Below are 26,092 nucleotides of genomic sequence, written 5' to 3' on the forward strand. Positions count from 1 at the left end.
AAAAAAAAAAAAAAAAAAAAAAAAGAAACCTTATATACTTCAGAAGATGAAGGTCTTACTTCTTACTGGCTTTGTACCAGGTCCTGGGATTGGCATATAATAAAAAATGCATATGCAGTGACCATGAAGTGGGCTTAAAGGTCAATCTTGGCTGCCAATCATGGCTAAACTGCTTTGTATTCCATGTTTTTTCCATATTGCCCCTGCAGTGTACATATGCATGCACAGTCACGGCCCCTGCACACTGTGTGCACATTCACGCCTGCACATGTGTATGGATGTACACCCCCTGCACATGTACTTGTATGCACACTCACCCACACACATGCATTTGTGTGCACTCACTTCTGCACACCTATTTGCATGCACACTCATCTCCCACAAATATGTATGTGTGCATACTCACGCCCCCTACCACCCACTCGTGTGAAACTCTGCACCTGCTTATCTTTACCCTCACCCTTGAACCTGTGTATAACCTCATAAAGTAGGAGGAAGCCCAGTGTTGAACTCTACAGCCTTTTACATTCAAAATAGTTTTGAAAAATGCCCACTCAGAGGAACAGGAAAGCACCAAACCTAAAAGGTCTGAGCACCTTTCCATGCTGTCTATCTCCTAATCTCAGAGCCGTACCAATCCGTTATTTAAAAATTAGTCATTATTTATCCAAGGCAGGAGGGGACAAATGTAACTGTTAGTTCAGTAAATGATTTCATTCTTTTTTTTTCCTGTGTCCTTTCTACTGTTAAAGTGACGAAAATGACACCACGGTTTGATATGTGGGGTTGGTTTCAGTTTGAATAATCTCACCCTTAGCTGTATGTGAACTCATGTCTTCTCACACTGTATTAGATAAAAGCCTAAAACAGGAAGGCCAGAAGCAACTGTTTTTAAAAAGCTCACGCTACCCTGGCAACTTAAGTTGGAAGAACCTAATAAATAAATACAAAGCTGCCCCTCTGTCCTAATGTACTTCTTCTGAATTCCAGCTGGGTACCTCATGGTTTCATGCCTGAATCACAAAGACGAGTGCCAGTACCCAGCCAGAGCAGTTTTCCTACCATAAACCAGTAAATGTGTGTATATCATATGTAAGTCAGGGTCAGATGGGGAAAATCAACTACGAAACTACAGAGGCATTATGCAAAATTGGATTACGTACATGTTTTCAGTTTTGTCTCTTAGCAGTTTAAATCTTTAATTAAAATCACATGAGAGAGAGAGACAGCGCGAGAGAGAGAGAGAATCTGTAACTGTTAGATTTTGTAGGTTCCGGTTATAAGGTAATAGCCTTCCAAGTCATTGTTACGGGCCATTCTATCTAGTGGCAACTTAGAATATAAAGCCATCTCCCAGCTTCCCAAAAGTAATGTCTGTTTTCTCACTTTCTAATAATTACTTCAGGTTTGAGAGTAAGGACTTGTCACAGTGAATACAAATTAGAGTCAGCTTCAGGGTACTACTAAATGTGGATTGTTTTATTCCGAGTTTTATCCATTTTAGGCAGAGTAACATGATCATTTATATACATCTGCCTCTATGCAGGCTGTATAGACATACTCAGAATACCAGCTTCACTTCTTCAGTCTTCTAAGACAGTCTTTCTAATACTCTATATTGTCTAATAGCTAAGCTATTGTTAAATTAAAACCCGCAAATGTTTGCAGTTATGCTCCCCCCTCCATTCTCAACCTCTTAAGTGATACAGACAGTAAATGCATTTTAATGTTTATTTAGGAAGCTGGCATCCTGGGACTGTTCACAAGGTCGCTAATTTGTTTGAAAGTCCCCAGAGACAGTGAAAGTCATCGCACCGTCTCTCTAGCTGCCTTCATACCGGGGAAGTAAAATACAGCATAGAACACTGCAGCTCACATTATGGAGAACAGTGGTGCTGTGGTGATCTCCATTCTATTCATGTCATTTAGCGAGGATTTACATAATTTGCATTAGCGTGTGACTTTCGATCACTTATGCTGCAGCAGAGTATTCGTTGGCTATATTCTCCAAGGCACCAATGTGGTGGTGTATGTGTCCTTGTATGAAAGATTACTGTCCTCCCCATCCCCAGTCTTTGTATCTGTGCACCAGAGCAAAATGGCCTCGGATCATGGCTACCCAGGCCAGAGAATGAGGATCCACTCTTTAAAAACCCTGTAGATAATAGGATGAGCAGTCCTCATCAGTCCCCTCCCTGAGAGCCAGATTGGGTTGGACTAGAAGGATGGACTCTGCCAAATGATGGCAGCAGCCCTGAGAGTCCTTCTCACACATTGCCAGCTCTGTCCCCTCCAACCTCACCACACATTCCCCTAGTGCACAAAGGCAGACCCGGGCAGCCACTCAGCATGCACATGTAGCAGTGTCCCCTGTACACTGGTACCCTCAAGGCCTCCCCGGCACCTTTGCTTGTTACGTTGGCTGATTTCTTCAAGGGGAAATATGAGATGTGGTGCTGCCTGGCCCTCACACACTCTGAAAATAGCACTACCCAGGGCCAGGCCTTTTCCTTTGCACACTGCCATACCCACCGTGGAAAGCACTTCATGGGTATATCACAAGAAAACAGCCATTTGGACATTTTAAAATTATTTGAAATATTATAAAAAGATTTATAAAATATATTAGTGTATATATTTATAAAATACAAAGACTATGATTACCAGGCAAATGAGTAGATAGTGATAGAACTATCATAAGAATAGGATTGGCTATTAATTACAATAATGATTGGAATAGATAACATTTATTGAACATGTATTATGTGCCAAGCACTGTGCTAAAATATTTACATGCAGCAGCTCATCAAAAGCTCATGGGAAGCCCTGCGCAGTGTCACGCACCTGTACTCCCAGCTACTCAGGTGACTGAGGCAGGAGGATCCCTTGAGCCCCAGAGTTTGAGACTAGCCTGGGCAACATAGCAAGAATCCATCTCAAAGAAGAAAACAATACAAAAAGCTCATGACAGTTGTAAGACATATGTACCATTATTACCCTTCTTCAACAGAAAAGGAAATTGGGGCTTAGGGTGGGTGGTTACCTTACTTGTACAAAGTCACACAGCTAGTAAGTGGAGGAGTTGGTTCAATGAAGGATAACCAGGGAAGCATCTGTGGGCATATCAAGGCCTGAAAATAGGAACACCTTGGCCAAATTTCAGACCATGACATCAAGCGAATGCTTGAAAGCTAAGGAACAAATAGAAATATGTTGTATCATTTATAACAAATTCTTACCATTAACACCTACAATTATTAGTGTTGGGAGTATTGCATGGTCACACTGTTCAGATCTCATGAATGCTCCCTGCTTCTCTATTTCTTCTTTGATTTGACATATGCCAGGCCATGTATTCCAGTGGATTTCTGTATTTTTTACTTTATTCCAAAGGCTAAGCATTCCTGAAAGCCACAGAGGGAGTTGATGTGCTTAAGGAAAAAAGTATCACTTAATATGGCCAAAAAACGATTCCATTTCTGTACAAATGCAAGGAGTTTTTGCCAGGAGCCAGGGATTAGTAGTCTAGAGGAAGGGACTAATGGTACACAGGAACAATATTTACTTTTATAATGGGAATAGTTTGAGACAGTGCATCTTCTAGACACAAACATTCAGTAAGAAGGGTTATGCGTTAATTCTTTCATTTAATGAACATTTTAGGCACCTATTATGTGCCAAATATCTTTTTGTAGCTCTACAGCAGTGTTCACTTCTCAATCTTTTGCTACACCAGAGTGTTGGGACCATGCTCCCATTAATCACCCTGTCTCAAACAACACGCCTTCCCTTCATTCATTCATTTACTCATCCATTCCTTCACGTAGTTTTTAACCTCAAGAGCTCTGAGGTTCAGGGTGGAATAGTATGTAGGGCTTTTGAGAAGTTGACTTTTGAACCAAATCTTCAAGGATGAACTAGGGTAGTGGCAGGCAGAAAACTGCCTTTATAATTAGCCTTCTTTGGTACCTGGTCATGGATTTCTTCTTCAAGCATGACTGTCATCAGTTGTCTGGGAGTGAGATACAGTGTTCATAAGCTGAGAAACAGAGTAGACCATTAAAAAAAAAAAGTTGTGGCCAGGCGTGGTGGCTCACGCCTGTAGTCCCAGCACTTTGGGAGGCCGAGGCAGGCCCATCACGAGGTCGGGAGATGGAGACCATCCTGGCTAACATGGCGAAACCCCGTCTGTACTAAAATTACACAAAATTAGCCAGGTATGGCGGCATGCGCCTGTAGTCCCACCTACTTGGGAGGCTGAGGCAGGAGAATCACTTGAACCTGGGAGGCAGAGCTTGCAGTGAGCTGAGATCGTGCCACTGCACTCCATCCTGGGCAACAGAGTGAGAGACTCCGTCTGAAAAAAAGAAAGAAAGTTGTAACTCCCTCTCTCTACTTGTTGAAGTAGACATCAAGAAAGACTTTCTTATTCTGCTTTCCATTAAAAGCCATGGGTTGGAAATTATTATTGATTGGGCTTAGTGTGGTGGCTTGTGCCTGTAATCCCAGTGACTTGGGAGGCTGAGGCAGGAGGATTGCCTAAGGTCAGAAGTTAAAGACCAGCCTGGGTGACATAGTGAGACTCTGTCTCAAAAAAAAATTTTTTTTCAGTAGTTAGCATGGTGGCACACACCTGTAGTCCCAGCTACTGGGGAAACTGAGGTGGGAGAATCACTTGAGCCCAGCAGTTCAAGGCTGCAGTGATCTATGATTGCACCACTGCACTCCAGCCTGGGCAACAGAGCAAGACCTCATCTCTAAACGATAAATAAGTAAAATAATATCTTAGGGGAAGTTGACAAAAGATTAGAAATATTGTAGGGTTAGGTGCCTGTTGGGCCCCAGGATTTATTCCATTATTCACTCATATCTTCATGTATCAATTCAATAAATACTTATTAAAAGCCTACACCATGTAAGATATAAACCACATTCTACTGAGTATGCAATGGTACATGGTTTCTGCTTTATGGAAACTAAATCTTGGTACAGGGTTTCTGCTTTATGGAAACTAAAGGCCTACTAGAGGAATTCCAGTGTGTACCAGCTCAGCTGTAACACAGTGAGAAAGAGATAGGAACCATGAACTAAGCAGTAAAAATGTGATGGGATTGAGAGGAGTCAGAGGTATTGGATACAGTGAAATTATTTTAAACGTTTAGGGTGTACAAGCAAGATGAGTAGGAAATTTCTTTAGGAACCATCTCCCTATGAAATAAAAATTTATGTAAAAGGAATAATAATTATAGTTGACATTTATGAATACTTAATCTGGGCCAGGCAGTGTACTGAGTACTTTTCATGCATTGTCTGATTAGGTCCTCACAACATCCCTGTAAGGCAGGTGTTATACTTTCTTATATTTTATAGTTTGTGCTGTTGTGTGCTCCATGGTTATAGCAAACGCTTTGTCTGTAAAAGGCCACAGGGATAGAAGGCACAGAGGAAAGTAGATGTGTGATGTAGTATTAATTATTGAGCCAATAAAATCTCTCCAGTGGCCGGGCGCGGTGACTCACGCCTGGAATCCCAGCACTTTGGGAGGCCGAGGAGGGTGGATCATGAGGTCAGGAGATCGAGACCATCCTGACTAACACAGTGAAACCCCGTCTCTACTAAAAATGCAAAAAAAGTTAGCTGGGCGTGGCAGCAGGCGCCTGTAGTCCCAGCTACTTGGGAGGCTGAGGCAGGAGAATGGTGTGAATCCAGGAGGCGGAGCTTGCAGTGAGCCGAGCTCGTGCCACTGCACTCCAGCCTGGGCGAGTGAGTGAGACTCCGTCTCAAAAAAAAAAACTCTCTAATTTACATTTTTTAGGAGAAAGTCATTTTACATTAATTTAATCTATATTGAGAGATCCTTCTAAGAAAATAAGTTGTATTACTTCAAGTACACACAGCCATATAAATTATTGACCAATTTTTCTTTTCCAATTCATAGACACTACTTTCCAGAAACTAGATAATGACCATTTGTTATCAGCACACTGACTGCAAAATAGATGATGAAGAAAGTCTGGGTTTTTTTTTTTTTTTTTGAAAGCTTGGTACTTCTTGTGAATAAATTAAACACTTTCCTGATGATCCCCTTTGCATTATTGACTTATATGTACTGGCTCATATGTAGCTGCCCGTGTATAATTCTCCCCACTCATTTTGAAGGGAGGGAAAAAACCGATTAAAATTTCCCCTCCTTCTTTTCCTGTTTTGAGATTATTTTTGCTCCCAGCAGAGACGCGGAGGAGGGAACTCTCAGAGCCTCATTTTGTTCCCTACCTACAGCATGAAGGATCTGGATAACCGTAGAACGAATGAGGTTTGAGCATTTGTTTTTGCTATAAGTAAGATGATTTCCCATTAATAAAAGTGGCACTTAGTTTACTTTGTCTTTGCCAAACAGGCAAAGGGTAAATGAAGGTGCTTACCTGTGGTGTCCCAGCTCTTCCCAAGGCTGGACTAGTGAGAACCAGGCAGGACTCACTCACAGATCCTTTTCTCTGTTACTTCTGCTCTGGTTTTATACGAAGCCCTATTTCCCACCTGCCTCGGGTAAACAAGGACTTCTGTGTTGAAATAATAACCACTTGGGCCAGGCGCAGTGGCTTATGCCTTTAATCGCAGCACTTTGGGAGGCCGAGATAGGTGAAACACCTGAGGTCAGGAGTTCGAGACCATTCTGGCCAACATGGCCAAACCCCGTCTCTACTAAAAATACAAAAAATTAGCCAGGCGTGGTGGCAGGTGCCGTAGTTCCAGCTACTTGGGAAGTTAAGGCAGGAGAATCTCTTGAACCCAGGAGGCAGAGGTTGCAGTGAGCCAAGATCACACTATTGCACTCCAGTTTGGGTGACAGAGTGAGACACTGTCTCAAAAAAACCAAAAACCAAAAACAAACAAAAAAACCACTTCTTGTTTCACTGCCTAATAGTAATTGGCCATATTTTAATTTTATTGTATTCCATATATTTTAAAATTATTTCTTCTGTTGTACAAACCAAGATAGAAGATAATTTGCCTAAGGACACAGTTGGTAGGTATCCTAGCTAGGAAAGTGGGTGCTTCTGAATTATTATAAAAATGAAATGAGGTAATTTTCTGGGCCCCTGGTACAATGCCTGAGATGTCATATATACTCAGCTAATTATAAGTGGCATTTTGTTCTAGAATCCAGTAGCTCTACTTTTCATCCGTTGTGCTGAACACAAATCTACAGATCCTTAAATTGTACACTTTTATTAATTTAATTTTAAAGAGGCAGAAAAATTGACTACACTGGAAACATTCCAGTCCACCAATAGATTGAAGGACAAAGGCCATATTCTCTTTCAGATGCTACAAATTGTGTATATTTTCAGTAAGCTGGTGTCTGCTTAAGGAGGCATTACTGTGTTTGGGTAGATAAACTCAAATAAAAAGGCCTGACTGAAGAGGCTCTACTGGGCTTAGCGTTTTTTTTGTTGTTGTTCAGTTTTGCATGTGTGTTTTTAAATCAGTTTATGGTTCATAAGCTGATGAAGCAGTGAGTACAAGTTTGAACTATGAGAAGCGGTTTTGAATAAGTCTAGACATTTGGTTATCTTCTGTCTAGCATTCATTTGTGTCGTGGGCGTCACACTCTGGGGATTAGTGTTTCATTATGCAGAAGCTGTTTTATCTTTAGCTTTCTTATAATAGCTTAAAGTGAATTCTGAGCGGAGAGAGAATGAAGGCCAGGCCTTAGTAACTGCAAGAATCATACCAAAATGGGTTGGATGGGTTTTAACAGTGACCGATAAGCATTACTACCTCACTCTCTGTTAGTTCAGTTGGCTCGATGCTGTCTCATCATCTCATTTAGGGTACAATATGCTGAGGAACTGACCAGGGTCCCTGAACAGTGAGAGATAGGGAAGAGCAGAAATCCATTCCTGTAGCAAGTGTCTAACACTTAACATAAGTGAGAGCTGGCATGAGATTATCTGTGCTGTGGAAAACTAAGGGCCTATTGATACCTCTAAGTATATAATCACTGCCTTGTCACATTTTAATTAGCTCCTTGAGGCTATAGAAAGAAGTTCGCTTCTTATCCCCCAAATTAAGCATCACTTCTACAAACAATCAATGTTTCATTTTCAAAACCCAAAGTAGAGCAATGTTTGATTTTCCTTACTTTCTGACTTTGAGAATGTGTTTCATTTTTAGAAGTATGTTATAGGAATGTAAAGTAACTCTTGTTTCCCCAAATAACCACCTCCTTATTATCTGTTCCCCTAAGCTGAATCCTTCCAAAGGAAATTTTGTCTTCAGGCTAAGTTTAGTGGCTGATGGAAATCAGCATTATATCAGGTGGGCCATTGCGTCAGTGAAAAAGCCCAGACCACCACCACACAGACTTTTTCTCCAAACACCAAAACAACATGTCACAAAGCTCAAAAAAAATAGTGATTAACATGCACTGCTTTCATGAGGCCCACATTGCCAATTCAGTCCCAGTATGGGCTCGTCAGTTTCACTTTCATTCATTCATTTATTTATGTATTCCCCCAGCCATTGATTCACATTCACTCATTCATTCATTAAACATTTGCTGCATACAATATCACTGTCAGATAGACTTTCAGAAATGATTGGGTTCCTGTATTACAGACATGAGCCCACGGCACAAAGGTCAAACTAAGAGTAAGATGGGTGTTTATAGCACAAGCCTATAACAAAAGGAATGGATTCCGAGCCGCATCTTCTTCCAAATGGTCAAACTATATTTGTAACTTAAAAAGAAAAAAAAAAAAAAACAAAAAAAACAGTGTTTCCTTTTGAGAGGCAGCATGGTATATGGGAAGAACATGGATTTCAGAACTAGACAGACCTGGGTTTGAATTCCGCATCCATAATGTGCTAACTGTATCATTTCGAGGAAGTTCTTTTGAGTTTCAGTTTGTCTTTAAATAGAGTCATCATTTCTACTTTGTAGGGTTGTGTGAGGATTAAATATAAAATATGCAGCATAATGACTGGCACATTTAAACGAAGTGCTCAGCAAGTGCTTCCTTCCCTTCCCCTTTCTTCATTTCTAACATAGTTTGGGAATGGTTGAGGATGACTCTTTTTCTTCTTGTGAATAGACAGAGACTTCATCACCCTAATACTAGAAAACTAGAGGACTTTTCTTTGCAGTCAGTTCCCATAGGGCAGAATGCCTGGTGTGGTGCCTCTCAATACCTGGGTTACAGGTACCTGGTGTTCTACCCCCTCCACAGAGACCAGACTTGTTGCTGTGGCCAGCCCTCATCCACTTTGATGACGCTTGCAGCTCCCAAGAGAGACAACAGCCCCCACGGCATGGCCAAGAGAGGAGTAAACTCTCTCCCCAAGGCAGTCACTCTGGGGATGCCATTGTTCCATTGCCAAACTCATGACCTTTGGGGAATTTGGAAATCTACTATTTTGTGGGGAGAAAAGGACAAAGAAAGTCAAGATTAAGCTTTATATGTAAAGGCCTTTTATTTTAATGGTGTTGAATTGAGTTTGGATTTTGCGTACCCTTCAAATTTCTTAGGGTGTGGGTGAGGGCGTCCTAGGAGATTTAATTAGTTCCTTGAGCGGCATTGAAGTTTGTGACATTGAGGCACATTTTCTTCTATTGTCCATTGAAGTGGGGGAGCCTGGCAATGAAATTTCTGAAAAACTGACACTATTGCCATGGATAGAATTGTATGAATATTTGAATTTAGTTCAGCCACTTGGTGGAGTTTTATTTTGTTGTTTGGTTTCTTTTGGAAGGGAAAATTAGTATAGTACAAATCTGAGCAGTCTGGTTACATGCTTTAATGAGCCTCTGAGATAAGGCAGAAAAGGATGCAGTCTAGTAGTAACCGTTTAGAAGAGAAGGGACATGCAGGAGGCTGCCCAAGACAGTCTGTTAATCTTAATAGCCTCTCACTGTTAAGACCTGACTTATTTCAAACTAAATTTCTTACTTTGAGTTTCTGAGTGAAAGTTCTGGACTGAATCCCTAAAAACATGCACAATAAAGAAGAAGGCTTTTAAAAAGTTTTCTCCTATTGACAGGATTCATATTCTATAGTTCACAAATTCAGTTAATCAACATTTATATTAATTTCATCCAATGTTACATCCTCAGAATTTGCCTACAAGATCCAACAGCATTTTTACTGCCCTTATTTAGCAAGCCTATACAGTACTTGATGCACTTGGTCATGTCTTCAACTAATATTTATTGGGTGTCTTCCCTAAGCAAGATAGTGCGAGAGAGAGAGAACTAAGTTAAAACATTCAAGATAACCTCGAGAAGCTGACAATCTACTAAGGGAGATAAGACATATATATTAATAAGAACAACTTAAACACAAAGGACAAAATGATATGTGGCATATCTTATCAGTTAAATAATGTTGGACTTCAGAGGGTGAAGGAATTAGGCATGAAAGTATATCTCAACAGGGCTGTGATTGACTGGAAACAAGGTCTTTTCTCTTCACAGTGTGAGCCAGCAGCATCCATACTACGGTGACATTCATTTCTCCCCCAGGCCAGCTATGGGCAGGAGTTTAATTATCCTTGAACCTCATCAATGATCCACATCTTTGCTCTAGTTCTCTCTTTATTCTTTCTTTCTCCCCAGTGTCTAAATCCTGATGCAGCCAGGGAGATTTTTTTTTTACCTTCGAGAAGGTAAAAAACTATGCCAGGGCAAAACGCCAGATCAATATTGCTATTAATATAATCAGATATAAACTTTTTCCAGTTGGCACCAACCAAACCTGGGCCTTCTCTGAGTATCGCCTATAAATAGGGCTTCAAATTTCCCGTTTTTGCATATTTACTAATATACTACAGATGTTGCGCTGACTTTAATTCAACATCAATATTAAAGTCATATGTGGTAGTAGTAAATAGAGATAGCCGTACCGTAGCGTCAATAAGACATAAAATTGGTTATGTTATTATTATTGACTATGCATAATATATCATTTTCCTGAAGAGAACAGACTAATAGCTGATTTCAGCAAGGATCTTTTAGGCTTTTGTTTTCCAATTATTTTACATCTTTTTGTTTGTTTGTTTTTTTGGACACAGAGTCTCATTCTGTCACCCAGGCTAGAGTGCAATGGTGCGATCTCAGCTCACTGCAACCTCCACCTCCCGGGTTCAAGTGATTCTCCTGCCTCAGCCTCTCAAGTAGCTGAAACTACAGGCCTGTGCTACCACGCCTGGCTAATTTTTGTATTTTTAGTAGAGACGGGGTTTCAGCATGTTGGCCACGCTGGTCTCAAACTCCTGGCCTCAAGTGATCTGCCTGCATTGGCCTCCCAAAGAGCTGGGATTACAGGCGTGAGCCACTGTGCCTGGCCACCCACCTATTCTCCATCTTTACCACTGGCCGTTCTCATTCAAAAGACGTACTGCTACACTAAGAGGAGACTTAACTTCAAATTCACCTTGTTCCACAGATGTTGTATAGGACCTGAATAGATGTAATTCTGACATGCTTGTAGTTCATTGGAGGTTCACAATTTGAAAGAAATGCATCATTAAGACTTTAGAACATAAAGAAGACTCTAGTGAAACAAATGATTGCACCCTTTTGGATTTTTTGCATATTACCTTTATGTAGGGAAGGGAATGATATGTTAGAAAGCATCCTCAAACAGGTTTAGACAAACCACTGGTTGAATCATAATCTCCAAAATATCGCTACATCAGAAAAAGTCCAACATAGCCTTTGAGGTATTCGTCAGAAATCCCAGTGCAAACATTAGGAAAGAAATGTACTCCCTACTCCTCACCTTTGTAAATTCGATTTATTCTTCACTGGTTGTTTCAGGTCCTCTTCCTCCATAGAGGTCTCTTCAGCACTTGTTTGGTTCTCTGATTGGCTTATGATAGTGGATCTTATGTCATCAACTGGATCGTAAATTCCTTCAGAAAGAGATGTCAATTAAGTACACAGCAGAGTCACAGTATTTCAAAATTGGAAGGCATAGTAAGGGGGAAGGAGGGCCGCTAGATGCTGTGATTCGCACGGGGTCATAGTAACCAAGAGACCAAGGCCGTACCAGCACCCAGGTAGGGCTCCTGTGCCACCCTCTGCTTCATCTTCTTTCAAGCCTATCACGGCGGTCGTTCAGCTCACGCTCTCCATGCACGTCTGGTGATTTGATGCTCATCTTTGCCAGCCACAGAGCATCACTGGACACATGCCCAGTCTTGAAGGGTTAATTTTCAAGTACCAAGCATGCTTTGGACAAACTCAAATCTGTTCCTTGTTTTCACTCAACCCGCATCCGGCATCATCAGCCCTGACGCAGCTTCCCCAGAAGACCAGCAGGTGGAGCACAGTTTTGTGGAACTTCTCTAGAACTCGCTGTTTAAAAACCATAAACCAAGACATGTGAGGCAATGGGGTGGTGGGGCAAAGAAGAGCCCAGATTCTGCATTTCTGGAAGCTTTTAAAATTGTCTTACAACAATCTTAGACCTACAAAAGCCAGCTTTTAAAATTGCATAAACAGCAAGTCGAATTCTTTTTTTTTTTTTTTTTTTTTTTGAGACCGAGTCTCACTGTGTTGCCCAGGCTGGAGTGCAGTGGCACGATCTCAGCTCACTGCAGCCTCTGCCTCCCAGGTTCAAGCCATTCCCCTGCCTCAGCCTCCCGAGTAGCTGAGACTACAGGCATGAACCACCATGCCCAGCTACTTTTGTGTTTTAGTAGAAGACAGGGTTCACCATGGATTGGCACAGGGGCTGGGTCTCGAACTCCTGACTTCAAGTGATCCACCTGCCTCTGCCTCCCAAGTGCTGTTGATTAGGAGCATGAGCCACTGCCCGCCTGGCCGAGCCAAGTCAATTCTTAATTAGGGACTTTAAAAGTCGGTGCTCATACCACTACAGTTACCGTGGTTTTATTGCTTGGTGGGTTTATGTTTTTAATTTCTCTTGTTATTTGTGCACTTCATAAGAGGACAGGACACTAAGGCAAAACTGTGTGGAAATGGAGCGACTTCTTCGGGGTAACCATCTCCTGCTGATGCTAGTAAATGTCTGGCAAAACTGGAGTAAGTTTTAGAAAATTTAAAATGTCCAAAGACAAGTCCAAGTCATTTATTCTTTAGCAGGAAATATCGATCCTGTGCATATTCCATTATAATGACTTGTTTCTATTTAGGTTATGACTGAGGTATACTTAACCAATTAGGCAAAGAATTGAAGGCTTATTGTCATTCATTTGATTGACTAAACCTTAGGACCCATGTATTGTTTTGAGTTGTTCGATCACCAATTTTTGTGAAGCAGCCTACTTGTGCCAAACACCCTGTTGGTTGCAACGGTAGAATTAAATTTTGGATTAAGTGCAAGCATGATGACTCATCCAATGTAGTCTCAGCTGCTCAGCAGGGCTGAAGACAGGAGGATCACTTGAACCCAGGAGGTTGAGGCTTCAGAGAACTAAGAACATGCCATACTTTTTCACTCCAGCCTGAGGTGACAGAGACCTCAATCTAAAACAGTTCGTTTTATTTATTAATTGGAATTAAAACACTTGGGTTCAAGTTACTTCAGCTTACTTATTAGTTGTGGAGAAAATAAATGTCAAATGTTTTTCATTTTTGCATACGTTATTTAACCACATTATCCCTACTTTCCCTTAATCATTAAAACCAGAAATGTTATCATGAAAAATAAGTGACAAAATACATGAATATACACTTAGTGCCTGTCAGATGACTAGGCCCAATTATTGTCTAACTTTTTTTTTTTTTTTATATTACCATCATCATCATGTTCCTCATTCTACATCTTCTTCCAGGGTTTCCCACTTGATGAAGGAAAGTATTTAAAGACTAATAATTCTTTAACATACTTTAATAATGAATGGGATATAGCAAATGGGAAAAATCAGTTTGTGAAAGTAGGCTTTGATGAGGCCAGTATTTAAAATATATTTATTTAAAGGAGACGCGAAGTAACTGAGATTCACAAGGCCCAGACCCCCTTCTCAAATGTTATTATCAACTCCCGTTTCTGCCCTGTGACGTCATGGAGGAGTTGGACGATCGGTCCTACTTTATTTTTGTTGCCAAGTGCAGTAGGCATATGTTTACACTCTCTATTCCTGAGTGGTTGAAATTTCTCTCTGAGACCACAAAAATGGTGCCTCATGTCTTTATGGCCCCACTGTCTCTCTGCCACCCCTCCCCAAGGGCTGGTAGGTAAGATATCCCCAATGTTACATCCCCTGTTATTGGCCACCCACCAGTGCCCCCAATCCCACAAGCCAACGCAGATGCGCTTTAACCCAAACCACTGGGTGGTCAGTTCCTTCCTCACACAAGCAAAACTGCTAAGAAGGTTGAGAATTCTGAACTTTCAGATACCATGTGGCACCATATATGCCCTGGCAGGTGTCCTGTCACTGCCTGTTTCTCTTTCTTCCAGGAGCTCATCAAACAGGACCTCCAATCAAACAGAACATCTCACATCCACTTCACAGGCCACCCAGGGCAAATATCTAGGACATGCCCAGATGAGAACCTGATGTGCCTGGGTTAAACCGTGTGGCCTGCAGCTCAGACGCCTCCAACTGGGGCTTTCTAGGCTACAGTGTCTAACGAGAAAAGCTACTGGCCTGGATTTCCAGCACAGCCTTTCTAAGCCTAACTCCCACAATCTGTGCCCTGGGATTTAGTTCCCTCTCTGCATTTCCAGCTTCACCACTAAAGTATGTTTTTATAAGTACCTTTTAATTATCTAATTGAATTGATATGTATATAGGCAAGTCCAGACATGTGGTAAACCAGTCTTCGGCATCCGAAAAGTTGATACAGATACTTTTGACGGAGCATGTGTCACACTATCCTTAGACAGCCTTACTATGAGAAGGCATCTCTCAGTGATTTCAGTGTGCATTGGAAGAAGAGCTCTCTGCCCATTTAGAACGCTGTCCACTTAGGCAGTTGGTGGACGCACAGCAGTATCCTTCCTTTTTTTCATTCTGACCATATTATTTTGAATGATAAGGGCATATCGCTTAGAGGAGGGAACATTTAAAAATGTAATAATGTATTTGTTTCATTAACAATAAAGTTAAGCTTTAAGATAAGAGTAGTGGACCACAACACGCGACTCTTTTAAAAGAAGCCAAGTTTAACAGTCATCATTGCCTACTTCCTCTGTGATCTCAAGCATGCCCCATTATCTCTCTGAGCCATAACTTCCTCATAGATGATCCGCTAGTCTCCTTCTGCTGTGACTTTTAGCAAATCTGATTCCATAGTACACACATTAAAGTGTTAGAAATGCGCTTGTTCTCGGTGCCGTGAATAAATAGCACTTGAACATTAAATTTAATTTCCTCAGCAAGGCCATTTTTACTTTCTGCAGAAAGGGGTACACATCGCCAGCAGTTTTGCCATCAGAGTACACCGAACAGAAGGAAATAGGGTCATTTATAACCTGATGCGTCCACCCTACTGCTGTGCCTGGTTTCCGTTGGCTGGAACAGGACCTCGCATTCTGTATTTGTCCCGATTGGCTAGTAACTTAGAACTTTTAAAAGTGGCAAAGGCAGAAGAGAACAAAGGAAGGAGGAACTAACTTGTGGCATGCTGAGAAAGGTAAAAAACCTTCAAATAAGGAAGAGGAACAGGCTGTCACCTAATGCTTGCTTGGACCAATATAAGCGTGCTAGGGCAAATATTTAGGCTAAATTGTGGGAGCTAAGAACATAAAGTACATTGATTTCTTTTTTACGGCTAGCAGATATTTAAGAATGTTAGCACAGGTCTTTGAATAAATTTTGCTTCTAAGGGAAAGTACTATTAATTCCTAATTAGATGGTGAGGAAAATCTTTGAAGAGGAACCTCTACTTTACTTTTTACATTAAGGAAATAGGGTGTCTAGTATGCCCTCAAAAGTTATGAATGCCCATTATCCGTTAGGTTTGAGCTACCTGATCTTCACATTATTTTAAAAATAGAGGTGACTCAATTATTGGTTGGCTGTGAGTAAAACCAAATAAAGCTTTATTTAAACTTGTATTTAGATTCTTGAAAAATTATTTAACTTGGGTTCTCCTTGGTATGATTAATTTAGAGAGAAAGGAATCTGAGAATGCTGTTGACCTCATCATTCCTTCAAATGTTCCACTTTTTTAGTCTCTCGTTTTAATTTAATGAAAGAAAGTCATAGGGAGAAAAAAGAAAGGGAAAAGAAGACAAGGCTGTGAAGAGACAGGGTTGTTTTAGGACCTCACATTGAACAATCAGCTGAATCTGCATTGAAAGCAAGAGAAATTGCTCAAACACAGATTTCTAGCATTGTCTTTCCAAGAGTGAACATTGTGCAGTGAAAGGTCCTTCACGTGCTACAGTTCATACCCTGGCATTTCATGAAGCAGTAGGGAACAGAGTTAACCCTACCGAGAGCACTGAAGTGCGGCCTTCCTTCCCAGCCCGAGTTCCAGCACCTCTTCCCATTTCCCGACTTTTCTTTCACCTCTAGTAAATTTAATGTCTTCATCTGAGCGCTGATTTCATGAGTGTAAAGAACATTAACAGTACTTGCACATGGTATGCATAAATATTAGCCAAGTCCAAGGACAGGATGAGCTGCAAGTAGTCTACAATAAGAGCTGAAGGCAGGAGTTGGGGTTGTAGACTCCTCCAGCCAACCACGGCAAGCAGGAATTTGGATGCTTCGGCCACCAGAGTGCTTGCAAGAGTTCATCTCTGAGATCACTTCCATTCCAGCACTAACCTTTTATGAAACCTATGCTTTTCAAACAGATTGTTTTATTGCTTCCTGCATCACCGGTGTATTTTCTCTGTGCTCCCAGCTCCCTGAGAGCATTTTGAATTATAGTACAGATCATTGCCATCCACAAGGTGCATGACATCACAGTGGACTTGGGGGAAGCAATGTCAAATGAGACTGAGTGGAGTGGGAAGGAGATAGGCTGGAAATTTTAAATAAAGGTCTTTAGGAGAAAATACAGGATCCAGAATAGTTCCTAACTCTCACTCTGTAGTTGTTTGTAGCAAACTGCTAGGACTCTTGGCTTTTATTGGTGTGATACAGATGTGCTGCTCCTTAACGGTAGAGACTGTGTCTTTAATCAAAAGTTGGCTACAGAGTTGTTTGTGCCTATGATACACTTATTAGTCCAGAACAGATATATATTCTGTCGTGTGTGCTGAGGAGCACTGATGCAAATCCACTTAATGTTCGTATCAAACTCTGTTCTCCAGGAGAATGTGAGGCACTGAAATGTACATACTCATTGGCTGGTCACATTTGATATTCAGAGACCCAAATGAGAAAGTCTTGCTTCTGAGAAATTACCCAAATACCAGGACATCTTCCAAGCCCCACACAGTGTCATTAATGTTTTAGGTGCGCAATAAATATTGCTGAATGAAGGAAGAAAGTTTCCCAGGCTAGAAACAGGTGAGTGGAGATGTGATTATCATCAATACAAAATCTGGTGTGAGGTGGGGGTGGGACCCTCTCCCCAGCCTGTACCGACAGCCCCTTGCTCTCAGTCAGACTCCCAGGATGAGATCCGGCCATTAAACAGGGAACACTGACATTTCACAGGAAATGACCCAGAAAACTAACAACGTGGAGTGTGTGTGTGTGTATGTGTGTGTTCACGCATGCATGCGCGTATGGTGCACATGTGGTGGGGGATGGGGACAGCTTGAATACAACCCAGGGACCCTAATTAGAGGAAAGATTATCAGGCAGACTCTGCCCTGCTCTGCTCCAGTAAGCTTGTACTTTAAAAGTTGAGCAGGAAGCTGAGCATGACAGGGGCCCCAAAGGTGTCAAAATGCCCCCTCACTCAGCATCTCTTGAGTCCCATCAGGACAGAACATGTTGTGCTTAGTCAGGTTCTGGATCTGACAGAGGTGAGCCAGACGCCCTCTCATTGCTGGGGGCTCTGGGAGGGAAAGGTGGGACGAAGAGGACAGATTCCTCCCAAGAGACAAAGCACCTTTTAGTGGAAAATGGGAAAACAAAACAGGCTCAGTTCCAACAAGGCTCACTTTGGTCCGATCCTTCCTTTGTTATGTTCCTGCCTCTTAAATCTTTCTACTTAAAAGAACTCTCCAAGAAAATATTTTCAGAGTATACTTTTCAGAGGCCCCGTGGAAGCCAAGAATAAATGGCCTCCTTTTTTGGGTAAAGAGTCATATGTTTAAGATAGTTTTATTTGCTCCCCCCACCTCCTGCCCCGTGTGCACACATGTTGACATTGTTAACTATCTTCTGCTCTGAATCAATATTAAGAATGGGCACAGAGATCACTAAAGCCAGAATTTACCGCATTATCCCACAAAGCAGTAGCTTCTCTTTTCAATTTTAGGATACATAATTTCAGCATTTTTCCTATCACTAGACGTTTAGAGCTCCCTCCAGTGTCTCTATATTGTCATATTTATTTAAGTTTTTATTATTTTTTTCAGAAGGTCCTGAGAATTCTTTTAACCATAGCAGGGCGAGCATGTTATTGTCTTTACGCTTACTTCAAGAACAGAACATGAAACCCAGAAATACCACGTGCAGCCTCACAACCTATAGATTGTCCATTCCTGCCGTCTGGGCTTTTTTACAGGACGAGGAGAGTTTTGGAGGTGGAAGAAGATGAAGTGGTCAGAGGATGGGACTGAGGGAGGGGACAGGGTAATCGATGTGGTGTGAAAATTGCTGAGTTTAAAGAGCTTAGGGCTGGGCGCAGTGGCTCACGCCTCTAATCCTAGCACTTTTGGAGGCTGAGGTGTGAGGATCACTTGAGCTCAAGAGTCGGAGACCAGCCTGGCCAATGCGGTGAAACCCTGTCTCTACTAAAAATACAGTAATTAGCCAGATGTGTTGGCATGCGTCTGTGGTCCCAACTACTTGGGGGGCTGAGGCAGGAGAATCGCTTGAACCCGCAAGGTCAAGGCTGCAGTGAGCTGAGATCACACCACTGCACTCCAGCCTGAGTGACAAAGTGAGACCCTGTCTTAAAAAAAATTTTTTTTAAAGAACTTAAACAACTTCCCCTTCTTAGAAAATGTGTAAACTCTGATGTGTCAGCTGAGAAATCAAGGACCTGGGATTTCAACCTCTCGCCCGTGTGTTTGTGATTCTGGTGTGAAGGCAATGATGCATTTCCAAAGTTGAACTTGTTCTGCTAGGTTTGGGATATGGCAGAATTCTGGTTCCTGCCAGAGTCCCAATCTTTCTGAGTGTATGTGTGTGTACATGTGTGTGCATGTGTGATGTATGAATGGATGTATTTATATCCATACATATATACACATGCACATCTACATGTATATGTATATATAATCAAGATGTTCAAAATCCAAAGTATTGCTTTAAGAGAGTTAAAAAAAATTCAGTATCTACAGATTTGAATTCAGGCTGGGTTAAAACCACCTTCCTCCTCTGTTTTTCAAGAGGAAGGTTTTGGAGTTTGTGAAATTTTTCTATGGAGTTAAGATAACATTTGATGTATAAGAGCAAAGCTGCTTCTCATGCCTAATTCCATAAAAAGCCTAGAACCTCTGAGGCCCATCTTCAGCCAGGCAGCCTTGCCCTCTGGCCTTTTCTGCAACAGTGAGACAACAGCCCTGGGCACAGTGGGAGTTGGTCCTGACGCCAGATGTTCTCTGTTCCTGGTTAATGTCAGTGAGGGCTGGAAGTTGAATAAATGAGAACAGGAGTGGTCTGGGCCCATGTAAATGATCCTCACTTGAAAGGAGGAGCAGCTTTCATCATTTGTTCCAGCTAAGCCTCGCATGCGTTATAGATCTGATGCTAAGCAGTGGGAAAGATCTCATAAGTAATGTTTTATGTTCTCTCTGTCTCTCCTCTTCTGTTGTTCTTGGCTTGTGGGTTGTGTGTGTGTTGTTAACTGGAAAATTGCTGTAAGCCAGTTGTCTCTAATTTTTAAAAACAAATTAGAAAAACCATAAAATCTTCTGGTCTGTGCACATTGTCCCTGTTTTGTGAAAACATTGAAGGGTAAGTAAAAAGGAAGGAGAACATCAATAATGTGCATCAAATATATTCTGAGTTCCAGAGAAATAAATGACCAAGTGTTAGAACTAGAAGCAAAAAAAAAAAAACTGGCAACGGTGGGGGAGAAGTCTTGCTTTTTCCAGCCATATAGGTCAACTGGTGATATGGTTTGGCTGTGTCCCCACCCATCTTGACCTCCCATGTGTGTGGGAGTGACCTGGTGGGAGGTACTGAATCATGGGGAACAGGTCTTTCCCATGCTGTTCTCGTGATAGTGAATAAGTCTCACAAGATCTGATGGTTTTAAAAAGAGACATTCCCCTGCACAAGCGCTCTCTCATTTTTTGCCTGCCGCCATCCATGTAAGATGTGACTTGCTCCTCCTTGCCTTTCCTCCATGATTGTGAGGCTTCCCCAGCCGTGTGGAACTGTAAGTCCAATTAAACCTCTTTCTTTTGTAAATTGCTCAGTCTCGGGTATGTCTTTATCAACAGCATGAAGACTAATACAACTGGTAGTTGAGAAAATGTAGCAGCCTGAGATTTAAGAAACAAGTGATCCCTGAGACACAGCCATTGACCCTAAAGGGGGAAAATATTCAGTTACACTCGTGAGATTTAAACATGGTACTTTTGTGGCAGCTGCTGAGAGCTGAAGAGCTAAAAGTCAACATTATTTTCCTTTTTGAGACTGAAAATGTGTCCACCAGGAGCACTCTTCCCAATGGAGGCAAAATCTGCCAAAGTTGTTTTTGTTGCTGTCCTAACCTTAGACCATTTCATCTGCCCCAACTACAAGTCCTAGCCACAGCTCTCTCAAGCGATTCTCCACCCTCAGACTCTGAGTAGCTGGGACTGCAGGCACATGTACCACACCCAGGTGTTTTTTTTTTTTTTTTAATTTTTAAATTATGCTTTGTAAAGTCAACAGTCTCACCTTGTTGCCCAGGCTGATCTTGACCTCCTGGTGGTGTGATCCTCCTGCCTCAGCTTCCCAAAACACCAGGATTACAGATGTGAGCCTGGTCCCCCAAGAGTTTTTAACCACTTGACTTGGCACATTGAATCTTTCATTAAGAACAATTAATGACTTCCCATGTTGTGTAAAGAGACAGGCAAATGTGGCTTCAAAGCAAGTCTTGCCAACCCTTGCTACAACCAGACTGTCCCTGGCCTACACAAGCCCCTCCCATGTAGACCTGGAAAGCCACTTCCAGGTTTCAAGGATGAGTTTTAGAAAATTAATGGGGTAATAGCATATGTGGGTCAACTCTTTATTTTAATGTAAGGACACTGGACACTTTAAAATAAATTTTCCAATCTTTTGAAAAAGGAAAGGATGTTTTAACAGCCCCAAAGTGAGAATAATATAATATCAGAATAAGTCCTAGAAATTTAGTATTATGATACATTTACTATGTTGTCTTTATTTTTCTTCATTTCCATGGATTGGCCCTGGTTCTCAGACCAGCATGTGGGAACTACTGGGTTGGAGTGTTAGCCAATAAAAATGGCCAAAAAGTAGACCATGACCTTCTTTGAGCTCTTCTCTGGCTTGTAATTCCTGAAGCTTCTTCTAGTGCTAAAATACTTCTCCCTCCCTCCCTCTTCTAGACTGTAAGCTCATTGAGAACAAGGGCACTATGGTAATCTTCTTAATATCTTTAGCACAGAGTCAGATATGACATCATAATTATTGTATTAATACATGAATGTTCTGAAGGGGAAGGTGGTTGTTGCCACTGTAGAAAAGGTTCAAGAACCAGGAATTCTTGTGTAAGATGTCATTCACATAGTCACTGGAGAATTCCACAGTTGGGTTGAGAGCAAATAGGAATGCCATGATCCAGGCACCTAGAACTGGCTTGAAAACTGGTACCTTGCAACAATAATTGGAAGCCAATGGCCATGTGGTCTGGGCATGGCCATGTGGTCAGAAGAGAAGGAATTTTTGAATGAGGATAGAGGAAGTAGCCATGGAGTCCTGCACAGGGGCTTGGGGGTTGAGCTGTCTCTACCTCAGAAGGCTGTGGGAGAAACAGGGCTCTCTGCAGTGAGCCAAGGTTAAAGTCTGGGTTGGAGAGAATGTTCTGAGGAAAGACTGAAGCAAGAAGAGAGCTACTTTTTACTAGAGTACTGTGTATTCAGAGGGCAGAATGGAAATAATTAATACTGAGTGAGTAGAAGGACAAACAGACCTAAGGATAGGTGAGAGAGGTCTGTCTGGTGCTTCTGAAAGTTCCAAGTGTCAAGAAGCCCCCAGCGTTCTAGTGGAAATGCACATTCTCGTTCTGTGAGTCTGGGTGGGACCTGAGATTCGGTATTTCCCACATGCTCCCTGGTAATGCTGATGCTGCTGGACTGTGGACCATGGTGAGGCTAGTGTTTAGGTCAAGGAAACAACCATGTTCAGAGGATGTCCTCCAGGAGCCCAGGCAACAGTTAGAAGGTCAATGGAAAATTCTCTGGCTGAAGCTGATCTTTTCTGCTACCCTTTAGAGCAGGGAATCTCAACAGCACAATTGACATTTGGGGCCCAGATCATCCTATTTGGGGAAGCGGGAAGATGGAGGGGGGTGGAGGTGTCCTGTGCATTGTGGGAAGTTTAGCAGCATTCCTGGCCTCTGTGCGCTGGATGCTGGTAGCACCCGACAGTTGTGACAATCAAAAATGTCCTCAGACACTGCCAGGCGTCCCTTGCAGAACGAAATTGCTTCTGGTTGAGAGCCAGAGGGTTAGAAGGAGAATTATGTGGCTCTCCTCCCCACTTGCTGCCACCTCCACCTCTTTCTTGTCTTCTAGAACCATGAGGCAGAAATGACTTAAGTCTGATATGCTTGGAACGCAACACACTTTTCACTATTTCCGTCTTTAGAAATGCTGAGAAAGTGTTTGCCTTTATTTGACAGCCTGATTACTTTAAGGTGTCCTCGGCACAGACCAGTGAGCGCCTCAGCCCTATTTGCTGACAGTTTTAATAGAACAGCAGGGAAAGTCCTTTCCAAGAAAGTGTTGGCTATGTAGCCTGACATCATTTTAAGTCATCACCATACACCCACCAAACCTCTGAGATAAAATGGAAACTCCATCGTCTCTTCCCAGGGTAACAGTGTTAGTAATTCACTAGTGACCTCTAAGAATTTCTCTGTGTGCGTTCACCGACACTAACTTTTGTTACATGGCTTCCAAAATGCTTTGGGGCCACAAGGTCAGTCTGTTGACAATCTCAAAAATCCTGACAAGGGGACAGATGGGTTTAGTTTTTGCCGTTGCGATGGTTATTTCTGCTTAATGTGTTGAGAAAACATCGGAAGGTTTTAACCCTGGCTGGAGTCATGAGACAGAGGCATGTTTAATGGAATAGCGCATCATCGTCCTCTCGTGGTGAGTCCATGCTGGAGGGCCCGAAGACCCATGTTGTACAATCGGTTCAACTTTCTCTGAAAGCCAAAGAAAACCTACCTCCAAACAGGATTTAGTCTCAAGCTAGAACAAAAATGTGCATCATGTTGAAAAGGCTCCTCCAAGTGCTACAATTCATAAGCAGTGTTGTGTTTTTACTGGAAAAGCTTGCCATCTAGCCAAGCATTCTTCACATTTTTCCCAGGATTTAGTCATAAAATCATTTTAGACATATTGCAAGGATAAAATGTGTACATATCTGATAAAGGGCAGGGAGTTTTTTCTTCTTTTTTGCTGTATAACTCCTGGAGGAGGCGAAAAACAAGCTAGACACACACATACACACTCACAAAACACACATATTTGTGCGTATGTATGTGTATATAGAGAGCACGCACATGTTCATATATATATGTGTGTATATATGTATGTATATAGTTTGTTTTCCCCCTCATGAAATGTGTGTGTGTATAAAATAAACTACACACATATACATATATATTTATTTTCACCATTAAGTGCAAGAACCTGGTGTCTTTATTCACGATTATTTCTATTTGGATTTAAATTAGATGCCTTAGGCTTCTCTTTAGGTTTGAATAACTTAGACACAAAGTATAAAACACTTCCTAATGATGCCCACATGCCTAGGACATCTTTAGGAATTCAGGTGGAAGTGTGCTTGCGTTTGATTTATCTAAGACGTTGCAGCAGTGGGGTTGTAATTTCTGCCTGTGGGAAGGAAGGGAGCTTGGATGGGGGAGTTGGTATTCATAAACATAGATGTGGGTGCCTCGAAGTTGGCTGCATTGCTAACTAAAGGAAGGAGAGAAGTGAACCCAGATGTTGACCTTTTGAAAAAAAAAAAGTCCCATTTTCATGACAGAATGGCATAAAAGCAATAACCTGTGGTAAAGTCTAAAGAATACAAGATTTGGATTTCTGGATTTGAGTCCTGTCTATGCAACTTACTAGATATGTGGCCTTGGACAGATCACCTAATCTCACCTGTCAAACAGGGACAATGAAACTCAACATAGCAATGGTTGCAAGGAGTTAATGAGGTAATCCATCATATTCATCATATTCTGTGGCCATGGTGAAGGATGACACAAACATCCAGTGGTGTTTTTTTTCTTGAAGATAGTATTCTTGTGTGAGTTCTTGCCAACACACATACAATTACGTTTCTGAGTCAGACTAATTTCAGTAGCAGATAAACAGAGGGAGTAAATCAGCAATAGATTTACTTGGACAGTAAATAGAATTACTCTGGACAGCAGTGATTTGGTGGCATATGGCTTGGTGGTATGTACCTGCACATGTAATCATGGAAAGTTGACTATTCCTACTGTTCTCCCCTAGTTCTATTTCACTTAAGAAAAAGTGAGAATGGATACCAGCAGTGTGCTGATAAAAGTTTAGCTACTACTGGTGGCCAGGCACAGTGGCATTTTGAGAGGCCGAGGAGGGCAGATCACCTGAGGTCAGGAGTTTGAGACCAGCCTGGCCAACATAGTGAAACCCTGTCTCTACGAAAAATACAAAACTTAGCTGGGCATGGTGGTGGGCACCTGTAATCCCAGCTACTCAGGAGGGTGAAGCAGGAGAATCGCTTGGAGGCGGAGGTTGCAGTGAGCCAAGATCATGCCATTACACTCCGGCCTGGGTAACAGAACGAGACTCCATCTCAAAAAAAAAAAAAAAAAAAAAGTTTAGCTACTGGCTCGGGAATAACAGGACATCTGATTTGTAGTGTTTACTGATTTCTATAATATAAATACTCTCACTGTGACTAATTTCAAACTACCAATGTGACATTACCAACCATGAGATTGTAAAGAGATGCACAGTAGCACACCATCATATAAGACAGTCATGCATCATTTAATAATGGGAATGCATTCTGGGAAATGCATCCTTACATTGTCCTTCTGCAAATATCATAAAGTGTGTTCACACAAGCCTAGATGGTAGAGCGTGCTACACATGTAAGCTATATGATGCAGCCTGTTGCTCCTAGGATACAAACTTGGACATAGAGTTACAATTGCCTACAGCACTCAGCACCTTACTGTACTGAATACTGTAGACACTTGTAACACAATGTGCCTAAGTTTCTGTGCATCTAAACATAGAACAGATACAGTAAAAGTGAAGTAGAAAGGATTTTAAAAGGGTACACCTATATAGGGTACTTCCCATGAATGGAGCTTGCAGGACTGGAAGTTGCTCTGGGTGAGTCAGTGAGTGGGTGGTGAGTGAATGTGAAGGTCTAGGACATCACTGTACACTACTGTAGACTTTATGAAAACTGTACACTTAGGCTACACTAAGTTTGTTTTTTAAATTATTCTTTGATAATAAATTAACCACGTTCAGCTTACTTTTACTTTATAAACTTTTAATTTTTTAAACTTTTGATAACTTCCGTAATAACACTGAGCTTAAAATATAAACACATTGTACAGCTGTACAAAAATATTTCCTTTCTTTATATCTTTATTCTATAAGCTTCTTTTTGTAGAAAGTAAGTCTCACTATGTTGCCCAGGCTGGTCTCCCACACCCAGGCTCAAGCCATCCCCCTGCCTCAGCCTCCCAAAATGCTGGGATTACAGGTGTGCACTGCCACATCCAGTTTATAAGCTTTTCTTAAAAAAAAAAAAAAAAAAAGGTTTTTTT

The 26,092-nt window shown here is 41.7% G+C and overlaps 1 protein-coding gene across 2 annotated transcripts in view; it reads left to right on the top strand.

Annotated features, from left to right (window-relative positions):
* Positions 1–26,092, top strand: part of ATXN1 (ataxin 1) — a 461,092-nt gene that overhangs the window by 342,628 nt on the left and 92,372 nt on the right. The window lies entirely within an intron of this gene.

Source organism: Rhinopithecus bieti, unplaced genomic scaffold (genome assembly GCF_001698545.2).
Source record: "Rhinopithecus bieti isolate Rb0 unplaced genomic scaffold, ASM169854v2 scaffold_16601, whole genome shotgun sequence".
Classification (NCBI taxonomy): domain Eukaryota; kingdom Metazoa; phylum Chordata; class Mammalia; order Primates; family Cercopithecidae; genus Rhinopithecus; species Rhinopithecus bieti.